This window comes from Protopterus annectens, chromosome 8.part0 (assembly GCF_019279795.1).
Source record: "Protopterus annectens isolate FY-2018-M chromosome 8.part0, PAN1.0, whole genome shotgun sequence".
NCBI classification, from domain to species: Eukaryota; Metazoa; Chordata; order Ceratodontiformes; family Protopteridae; genus Protopterus; species Protopterus annectens.
In genome coordinates this window covers 1,978,995,480-1,979,005,479 of record NC_056741.1, presented here as the reverse complement: position 1 = coordinate 1,979,005,479, position 10,000 = coordinate 1,978,995,480, and positions in this window count along the sequence as shown.

Sequence of the window (10,000 nt, the reverse complement as noted above, 5' to 3'; positions counted from 1 at the left end):
ACCCAAGGTGCACATGACAATATAACGATTCAATAAAGATTTGTCATAGTAACATTTCTAGGTGCATTGCCTTTCTTTCAGTAACTCAGTGGCACTATAATTTTCTAATATAGTATTGGATATGAAATAGATATTTTATTGTAAAGATATCTTCCCACCAGCTGTGATGGTGAAAGTCTCACTGATCATCAAAGGCATATGTCTTGTACTAAAACTGAAAGATACAAAATTCTAACAATTTTAATTTTCAGACTTTTGATAGTTTGGACCACTTTTCTACTTACCTGTTGCTTTACAGAAATCTAGGACATGAGGTGGTATGTTTATACAACCATTGCTTCACAAAATTGTTAAATTCCTGGCTTCAGGACCACAGAACATATGATATGACTTCATCTGGCATAACGTGTGGAATAAATAGATTTTGGCACTGTGATTACTTTGAATCCTAGTCCACCACAGTGGATCTCTTTATACTAAAATCTGGTCCTACTTTCATTCACAGATGCTCTGGACTTTCATATGGTGACATTTCCCCTCTGATTCTGGGTTGTGCACTTATCGCAAAAATATATCTTTGAAAGTATGTTCAGGCATCTCAGGCCAATACAGAACACTGCATGATTTTTCCATACTTGCAATTCTCAGATGTGATTTTTGGATTTTATGTAACGTAGCTTTACAAAACTCTGGAGGAATGATGTCTCTCTTAGCATTAAACATCAATCTTTGTACATCCCCAAACTACTGACTTATAGTCCATTTTCTGGCTGGACTGTGAACTGGCTTTGTTTGGCCACCAGTTAAGAAATGCATCTCCTAATGGTTGTATTTTCTTGTCTTCTCTCTTATAGTAACTTGCCTTCTCTAATTTTACAGAAGGCATGAGAAATTGAGATAATCCACAAGTCTTCAACATCTTTACGTCATTGCAGTCTTGCAAGTATGTCTTGTCAGGTATATCATCTGTATGCATCAAATTACCTGGTGGTACTAAACTTGAAGTATACATTTGCAAATTCTTAAACATTATTTGAAGTCTAGCTCTTGCCTTATTTTAAGCCTAGCTCTTGCCTCACTGCTTAAATATATTCTGCAGTGTTGTCTTAAGGAAACATTTGTCAGCTAAAAATATGGCTAATGTTTCTGTCTGTATCTAAGCATACTGTGTTTGAGCAAAAGAGCTCTTGACTCATACACTGTTCATCTGATTCCTGAAGTAGTACTGTTCCAGGACCTTGCTGACTACTATCTCCCTGAAGAGTAACCAAAATGATCACATCAATTATTTTCCAAAGTAGATGCCTTGATATCTGTGTGATGACAGGAGGTACTGCCAGCCATGGCAGGAGAAATAGGGCAATGGATTTCTAACATATGCCAGCACAGCTAGCTGGAATTTTGTAAATAATTATATGTCAATTGTATATCAAACTGATTTGTACAGATGCTTGTGCTGAAAATGTATTTGTGGGGTTTACTTGTGTTAAAATGTATCAACAGTGTGCCCTGCTGGAAGGAAAATAGATGTAAATGCTTTATTGTAACTGTTTAAATGTATACCTTGTAACAGCATATACTGGAAGTGAAGAGGTTAATCTTAATGCACCTGACTTTGCAAATTATTCTTGAAATTAAATTATTTTATGGATTAAGTCAAAGATATTATCCCACAGTTTTGAATTAGGTGTGTTTGAGGATATCCCTGCAGATGTATTGATAGGGAATTAATTTGATAATGCAATACCTTGTGTATATGTAGTTACATGCAATCAAGCTTGGAGACTGGCATGTGGGTCTGGTAGCTTGGGGGAGACCTAGCCAGACCTTATACCTGAAGCCATGGCTGGTGAGGTGGCTATTTCAGGGATGGAGCTACCCTGTAGCAGTGAGCCTGAAGGTGAATTGCAGCTGCTAGTATTTGCTGATGTTTCCTTGCAGAACAGTTTGAAAGAGAGAGAGAGTGGGACAAATATTTGCCCCATCTGCTGTTTGCTTACAGAGAGGTAGCCCAGGAATCCACAGGTTTTTCACACTTTAAGTTGCTGTATGGGCATAGGGTGAGTGGAACTTTAGATTTGATTTATGATGAATGGGATGGTGTGTGTGAATCTCACAAGGAGTCTGTTGTGGCATATGTCTTAAACCTCAGGACAAGACTCAGTGAGCTCATGGGCTAGGCCCAGGAGAAGGCAGGAGCCCACCAGCAGAAAAAGGTCTGGTATGACAGGAATGCTCAAGCCAGAGAGTATGCTGTGGAGCAGCAGATGATGGTTCTGTCAGACACACTAAGCTGCAGACAGCCTGGGAGGGACCTTTCAAAGTGGTAAGGAAGGTCAGTGATGTTAACTGCATAGTAGAACTGCTAGGCAGGAGGCAAGGGCACAAACTCTACCATGTTAACATGATGATTAAAAAAACACAGCCTCATCATCTTAGGTATCTCTCCGTCCCTGCAGTTCATGCTAGCTGCTCACTTTAAGCCTTAGGCAGGACACGTATTTTCCTCTGCCGAAACAGTCCCCAGGCCGTCTACCTTTCCTAACCTGAAAGTCTACAGTGAAATCTCCTGCTGAAAGCAAGGAGAACCTAACCTCTGCTAAAGTGCAAAGTCTCACTTTAAGCCTTAGGCAGGACACGTATGTTCCTCTGCCGAAACAGTCCCCAGGCCGTCTACCTTTCCTGACCTGAAAGTCTGCAGTGAAATCTCCCGCTGAAAGCAAGGAGAACCTAACCTCTGCTAAAGTGCAGTGTCTCACTTTAAGTCTCAACTTTAGCTTTAACCCAGTCCCAACCAAAGTCATAGAACTACTCTTAAAACTAAAACCAACAGCCACAGCAGCTGATAATTTACCTTCTGAATATCTTCAACTAGCTGCTCAAGCTATAGCCTACCCAGTGTCCATCCTAATAAACAGATCTATCTCTGAGAGCAAAGTATCCCAGCTTTGGAAAATATCATATATAACACCATTGCACAAAGGGGGTAGCTCTCTCGATCTCAATAACTACCGACCAATAGCCATACTGCCACCCTTAGCAAAAATCCTAGAAAGAGCTGTGCACATGCAATTAATGAAATACCTCCTTGATAACCAACTTCTAGCCCCACAACAACATGGATTCAGACCTTTCCACAGCACATCCACTGCCCTCACATCATTCAGCAACACCGTCAAAAACCATAGAAACAATGGACTATTAGTGTCTGCTACACTCTTAGATCTGTCTAAGCCTTCGACATGGTCAATCACCAAAAATTGATCAACTCTCTGTCCACCCTAAACCTCAACCCCCCAGTTATCTCATGGTTCACAAACTATCTAGATGGCAGACAGCAAGCAGTAAAATGGCAAAACCAACTCTATCCCCTACTACCCGTAACATTAGGGGTTCCTCAAGGCTCCATCCTTGGCCCTCTACTCTTTACCCTATTTACTAACCAACTCCCCGCAAACATTACAAACACGTCAGTGGTACAATATGCAGATGACACCACCATAATATGTGCAGCCAACACCCTTGACCTTCTCCAATCCCAAACCCAAGAATGCTTCTCTTTAGTAGAAGCCTGGATCTCTAACTACAACCTTATTCTCAATCCCAACAAAACTAAACTAATAATCTTTAGCCCACACAGAAAAATACCCCCCTCACACAACACCATCCTTTCCACCACCAATCAGGCCAAACTGTTAGGTGTGGAAATTGACAGTCACCTTAGATTAGATATTCACATCTCCCAGATCATTAAAAAAGTCCATAAAAAATTAGGGCTACTCTATCGGAACAAACAATTCCTCACCAACCACTCCAAAATCACTATAGCCAGAACACATCTATTATCCACATTACGATATGCATCCCCCATGATGACCAACCTCCGCAAAACAGACCTAAACAAACTTGACAACTGTTATAACAAGATAGCTAGATTTGCCACAGAATCTTCCCCAAGAACACACCATTATGACAGCCTTATTAAACTACAATGGCTCAAATTCCCACTACTACTCCAGTACAAACAGCTTACTCTCACCCACAAATTACTCCACCATGCAGAAAAAACACCATCCCTTCAACTCATTGAGCACTACAAACCCACCAGATCCTTAAGGTATAGTACACAATACCTCCTTAAAGTAACCAAAATTTACAATGAGGCAGGTAAATCCATCTATAGTCACTGTATCTCCAAATCCTGGAACACTCTCCCTGCCCAAATTACAGCCTCAAACTCATTAGCCCTATTTAAGAAACAGCTTAACGCATTTCTCAAATAACAGACTATGCTCATGCAAGACCCATGGATAACTAGACATTTTTGTCACCAAACATAAAATTGTAGTCATATGCTATCTATAGACAAAGTATTACAAATAATTAACTACATCTAGATAAAAAAAAAACAAATGCCTGGATCATCATCTATGTCTCAATGAATGTACATGTTTGTCTTTAATACAACTCTTATTGTTTTATTGTATTATTATTTACTGTAATTTTGCACACGGAGCTTTTCTCCCCGGGCCTCCACTGAAAATGGACTTGTATCCAGTTGGACTTTCCCAGTTAACAAATGTAAAATAAAATAAAAATAAATAAATAAACCTTACCATGATAGAGTAAGCCCTTGTGCTAAGTATTTGCAGGAGGAGTCTGAGGGGTATCTGTGGCTACATGGAGCCAGCCAGCAAAATTCCAAGTTATGTTGGAGCCTAGGGTTGCAGACATGTGATATGATAGTGCAACACTGTAGTGGGGTCAGCAATGCCAAGGCAGTTAGAATCTCATGACATGGTATGGGATAATGTGTTCCCAGATAGGCTCATTCCTCTCAAACAATGTTTCTCAAGGGGCACTTGAAAAACTAACTTGAGTTTTCAAAGGGGGAAGAGGTGTGACAATGAGAGGTACTGCCAGCCATGGCAGGAGAAATAGGGCAGTGGATTTATATGTCAATTGTATATCAAACTGATTTGTACAGATGCTTGTGCTGAAAATGTACTTGAGGTTTGCTTGTGTTAAAATGTATCAACAGTGTACCCTGCTGGAAGGAAAAGAGATGTACATGCATTATTGTAACTGTTTAAATGTATACATTGTAACAGCATATACTGGAAGTGAAGATGTTAATCTTAATCTAACTGACTTTGCAAAATATTCTGGACATTAAATTACTTTATGGGTTAAGCCATAATAATGTTATCCCACAGTTTTGAATGGAGCCAGAGATGAAATGTCTGTGCTAGAGAATAGTTGGTAGCTCCTGTAGGAAGCGTGAAATGGTTTTATGACTTCCAGCAGCTGCATCACATCTGAGCAAAGCTCTATCTGTGTGTACTGTAGCATATAAGTGCTAAACCCTGGTAGCTTCTAGTGATGGAGGATAGTGTGGGGAAACCGATGTCAGATGACCAAACGTATGTGATGTCATTCTGTAGAAAAATAATGTTTTAATATTAGAGTAGACTGAAGTCTCAGCAGCATTCTGGGTTCTGTCTTGGATCTGACAACAAGGACCACTCACCCACATAATCTCGCCTTGCCTTATTCAGTAAGTAGGAACAGTAATTATTTTAGTCAATCAGGAATAGATAGTGAGACTAGCTAAATACTGATTTTCTATAAGTGTGAAAATTTCCATTAGTGTTATAGCTCCTGTGACTGAAACTCTGGTATTTACTGTGAATAGATATTCAGTATTTTCATTTTTTTGTATTACTAAATATATTTAAACTTTTCATTGTGGCTGGTCCTTTTTAGAAAATAGTTAAGTTTTGGGAGTACTTGCATTTATTTATTTGATAACTTAGGCCACTCTGTTTGGTTTACATTACCATTTGTTTTAATAATAATTTGAGTCACTATAATTGGGTGCCCTTGCAAAAGCCTTAAGTAGCTGGCTTTGTAGTGCCTGGTGGCAATGATACCTACCTTGTAGCCTGGGCAGAAGGGGGCATAGCTAGTAAACCTGTGCCAGCCTTTCCCAGGTTGTGTGCATGTGTGTGTGTGTGTGTGTGTGTGTGTGTGTGTGTGTGTGTGTGTGTGTAAATCAAATCTCAGTCTGTTTGTGTCAGCTACTTGGAGCAGGGACATAAAGCAGTGGTTTCAGAGAGAGTGAGTGGTAGAGAACTTGGCTTGGGAACTCAGCTGAGGACTTAACTCTGCAACTACACCAGTGGGGAGTCTGGACAGATGTGGAGGAACCAGTTCCCGGACCGAGCATGTTCCCTGGGTGCTCTTAAGGGAAATTGTGCTTGATGCAGAGAAGTCTGCATCTGGAAAAACTGTGTATCCATTTGTATTCCAAGTGAATGTCCCGTTCCAGTGTCAGTGATGAGGATTCAGGCTCCTTGATTACTGGCCCAGCGTGTGGGCCTCAGTCTGATTTTTGACATCTTGTAAGTTCTTGATTCATACAGTATCTTCCTGCAACAATACTGCTTCAGGTACAATAGATTGTAACTGATTTTGTCACATAAAATTTCAAAGTATGTGTCTGAGTGACTACCTTCTTGAGCATACTGAAACTCCTAAGTGATTTGTTTTCTCTCCTTATAATTCAATAAGTCATGTTTGAGTTGTATGGGCAGTTCCCCTCTATAGTCTGACAATACAGATATGGGTATTAACAGCTACGTTGTGTATGAAGCAATGCTTGTACAGAGCACTTTGTTCGCATTTGCATTTCACATCACAAATATGTAGGGTTATCTTTTGCATGTCCCAAAATTTGGCTCAAGTAAAAAGCCCCACAGATACAGACTATCAGATAATCCAGTTGTGGCTACAATTAAACCTGCTTAATTGGAAATGTCCTAGGTGTATTAACACATGAAAAATTTGTATTACACACAAGTGCACATTGACATTTACCGTAAGGTTCACATCTACCTCAACAGGATTAACTACACTATCACACTTTCCAGTCTTGAACTTAGAAAAATATCTCCCAACGCACTTAGCCCTTTTAAAACTAAACTCACATCTAGAAGGCAAGAAGTCTTGGAAAAAACTATCGTTCACCTCAAGTGCGGTTTCATTTAGTGTTACTTCCCCTATTTCTTTATATTGGAAGCATAAATAGTAAAAAAAAGGTTAATACCTTGCTAGGTTTATCCTTTGATTACACATTATGGGGGCAGTGCTAATGCCCTAACTTTATTCATATCATCATCCTTGGCTTCTACTTTAAGAGATTCAGAATAACTTCACTGTAGTAAACTACTGCAAAAGGTATCAACATCCATCCTATAATGAGAATATTCACTGCAAATTCTTCTAATTCTTTTAAACTGGGATTCTGAAATATTCTTTAAGTGCCTGGGATGTACATGTTAACAAGTCATTCTTGCTGAACGGTTTTCTATACAAAGTGCTGGATCACAAATCATCACTCTCTTTAAAAACTATAACATCCAAAATGGCAGCCATTATCAGATCAAGTAAAATTAACAATTCTTTTTCAAAAAAATCTACAAATTGTAATAATGTCATTCAGTCCACCCATCCAAATTAACCAACAATTATCCACATATCTTTTCTAGTTCTGTAGGTACTTAAAAAGTTGTTACAATTGCTGTCCAGAACATATTCAAATTCAAAAAGCCCCAAAAATACATCCACGGAAATGGAGGCAAAAGTGACCCCTACAGCAGTTCCACTAACTTGTAAACAAAATTACCACATAAAAGAACACATTCTTCTCCAAGACCAATTGCAAAAGGTCTAGGAGAAAATCATTAAATTCAGCTAGATATAGCTACGATAATAATAGCCCAATGCACATATATGATCAATGTGTGCTGCATTCTGCACCCTAAAGAGTAGTCATACATCTACCCATTTGGAGAGAAAAAAAAAAGTATAATGCAGTTTGGCAGGTTAGCACATTCTTATGGCTATGCTGTTCTCATCATGCTTATCAATACAGAGGCATACATCTGAAACAGTGTGACATTTTCTAGTAAATGTTTTTGACAGTAAATGTTGATTTTAAGTTATAAACCACTGTTAAGGTTGTACTTTTAGGAGCAATGGTAAATGAACACTTGCATTTTGAACTTTGGAGTACCTATTTCCATTTCCTGGTGATTCTGGTAACATTTATCCATATGAACGTTTCTTGCATGAGGACATTTTAAGTTCAGAAACAAACCAATAGTGGTTTTCATTCTTGTAAGAAATATCACACTATTTATAATGTAATGTATTAGCCCCCACATAACATTTTCATTCTTTTTCAAACTGGAAAAAATAGTTGTAGGGAAGCAGTGAAATTACTGAATAAATTAAAAGTCAATATATGCTTTGCCTTTTTATTTTGGGGTAGAAAATAAAATAACAGAACATAATCAGTAGCACATTTAAACAAATATACCATTCTAAACTGCAGTGATACAAACTGCAAAGCCTGTAGTACTGTGATGCTGCCAAAATCTAAGGCCTAGGATTCAAGCAACTCTCGAACACATGGGATTGAACCACTGACATTAAAGGAAAACTACTATGGCATGTGATGCTCACTCTAGCTAGTCTCCTACTAACTGTCATGGCACAAGATTGCACTAGTACATGTTTAGGTTATCAGATCAAAAAGAGGAATATGGAAGACCCTTAAGCTGTCTCTGGATTTACCTCAGTCATTTCATGACTCTCCCACAGCAATGATCCCTATGATGAATATCTACAGCTTTGCTATTTTCATGTCTGCAAAATCTATGAATTACTTGACAGTAACCTGTCCACGTTTACGTTTTGGATATAGCTGAAAGTAATCAGCTGTTTCATAACTTCTGAAGAAATGTACACCTTTAACAATTATCCAAAGAACCAGGAGAACTCCTGAAGGTGGTCTGCTTTGAAAAGAAATGAGCAAACCCATCAACAGCTTATAAGACCATAGAATGTGCTCCTAAATTAACTGCAAGAAGTAACTTTTTGGAAGTTTTTGGAATGCAAAATTTCTCCCTTGCTTTGACTATTGTCTCTACAAATAATGAAATACTCTCCAGTGCTGTACCTTCCAAAAGCATCCTGTATGGTGCTTAAGAACAAATTTGAATCAAGTGAAGTGAAAACCATGCAATCATTGTCCAGTTTCTTAATCAGTTCCTATGTAAACATACACAGCAAATTAATTGTAATATTTATTTTCAACATGTTCTTCACTGAGGAAAAAATGTGTTAAGAATGACAGAACCGCTGATGTATATAATCCAGTTAAATAATTTATTCCAAAAGTTAAAGCTTTATAAAAATTCTTAAAATCTGTAAAAGTATACTTGGATTTTTTTTTTTACAAAGGAAACAATGAAATGTTATATTACAACATTAAATATAATCTTGATTAACATGTATAGGAAATAAAGAAGCCATCAAATGGTGCTTTCATGAAAATAGTTTGAACAAGCTGCAGAATTTTGAATTTGTTCTTATAATCAAATAAATGGCATGCAGAGCAGACAGAAAGCACTGCATGTAAATCCACATGACCAGAAGAAATACAAATGTCTTTGTATTGTTGTGTGTTGATTCTTGCCAAACGTTCAGGAACACCCGTTTTATCTGGGAGCTATATGAAAATATTCTCTTATCTGTTGTACAGCTTACTTTAATGCTTACTCAAATATAATATTCTCTCAGCCTAGAAATAACAAAAACTTGTTTTATTAACTGATGGTGGGCTTTCCTATTGAAATAGTGGGTGCATTTCCTCCTACAATAGAAATACCCAAGTTTGGTTCACTAAAGAGCGGACTGGGATGGAAGGGGCAAGAATCACCTGCTACGTTTCACTCCCTTTATGTTACAGTGTGTGTGTGTTTGTGTGTGATTTATTTATGTTGGGTGGCGGTCAGCATTTGTGAAAGCCAAAGATAATTAACTTTTGGTCAAAAAATGCATGCTTGCTTTGTGTGTGTATAAGCAGTCTCAAGTGGTCAGATGCTAGCATGACTACCTAACTTTGTCACTAAAAAGTAATTTCTTAATTACC